Source organism: Cynoglossus semilaevis, chromosome W (assembly GCF_000523025.1).
Source record: "Cynoglossus semilaevis isolate Cse_v1.0 chromosome W, Cse_v1.0, whole genome shotgun sequence".
In the NCBI taxonomy this organism is placed as follows: Eukaryota; Metazoa; Chordata; class Actinopteri; order Pleuronectiformes; family Cynoglossidae; genus Cynoglossus; species Cynoglossus semilaevis.
Genome location: NC_024327.1, coordinates 15350060 through 15351482, shown reverse-complemented (window position 1 = coordinate 15351482; position 1423 = coordinate 15350060). Strand labels below are relative to the sequence as shown.

The 1423-nt window shown below is 42.0% G+C and overlaps 1 protein-coding gene across 1 annotated transcript in view; it reads left to right on the top strand.

Annotated features, from left to right (window-relative positions):
- The window catches only part of LOC103397272 (coronin-1C), a 39795-nt gene that overhangs the window by 28669 nt on the left and 9703 nt on the right, over positions 1-1423 (top strand). The window lies entirely within an intron of this gene.

Below are 1423 nucleotides of genomic sequence, written 5' to 3'. Positions count from 1 at the left end.
AATTCTCTTTGAATGTGTGGGGCTATGTGACTGTGTGTGCTCGGGAAAGCATTTTGGTGTCTTAGCAGCTTCCTGCTGCAGACCCAACCAAATGTGAAAACCACTGAAATCTAACACACCTCTACTCCCTAGGAACAATTCCGTCCACTCCTTTTGATCCACATAACCCTCTGTTGTTGGCCGACCCTCAAGGCTCCGTCCACTTCCTTTGTAATAACACCTTGCTCCGTGACAAAAGGGTCATAAACATGTCCTCCAACACTGCGGAATCATGGAGCAGCAGCACCACATAGTGGGACTGCAGGCACAACCATGGTAATATGATTGGCCACAAGAAGCTCAACCTCTGTCCTCCATTGGCCTACCACATTTAAACACACACCTGGGAAGTCAAAAACCACTCCCCCCAGACAGGTATAAGTGCACATCACTGATGCATTGGAAGTGATATTAGGAAGTTATTCTTGGATTGGCATTATAACAACTGTTGTACGAGATTTTCTTGAATACTTCTCCAGTCATTTTATTTTGCTCGTTGGACCTGTTTCTTTGGCGTTTTGTTATTAAACGAATCAACCATATACCAGCTGTTTTCATTCATTGTCTGGGACAACCTACGAGGTGATTTCTTCAATTTTGGTGCTGTGACTACGGGAAGAAGAAATCCTCCAATTGGTGTCATGCTCATGAACGACGAAGAGCGAAATCGTTCAACTGGGCCGTGAACCGGATTGATTATACCAATAATCTTTCAACTGGTGCCATGACACAGATCGAAACATAGCAAGAATATTTCAGTATCACTGACAAAAGACTAATTGTCTCAGGTCAGGTAGCTATGATAAAGAGCATATTACAAGACATAAAACATGTGTACCATTAATGTTTAAAATTTCACCAGGGCTGTGAAGATTAAACTATTACGTGATTCAGTAATTTGTGAAATGAATAAGATTAAATTTTTGCAAGATGAAGATGGAGGTGAGAAAAATAGATTGGCGAGACAGAGAAATCAAGCTGGGAAGGATGTGCAGCAGGTGAGGTTGATTAAGGACAGAAAGGGGAATGTAATCACGAGGAAAGTGTGCTGAGAAGATGGAAGGAATACTTTGAGGAGTTGTTGAATGAGGAAAATGAAAGGGAACATAGGAACGAGGATTCAGAGACTATTAGGAAGAAGGATGAAGAGTGGAAAGTCAGTTTGTCCCGATGACATATCAGTGGAAGTATGGAAGTGCTTAGGAGAAGTGGCGGTAGATTTCCTGACTGGGTTGTTCAATAAAAGACTTGTTTAAAGACTGACAAGATGCCTGATGAGTGGAGGAAAAGTGTCCTGGTGCCAATTTATAAGAAGGGTGATGCACAGAGTTGTAACAACTACAGAGGGATAAAGTTGATGAGCCATACGATGAATATTTGGGAA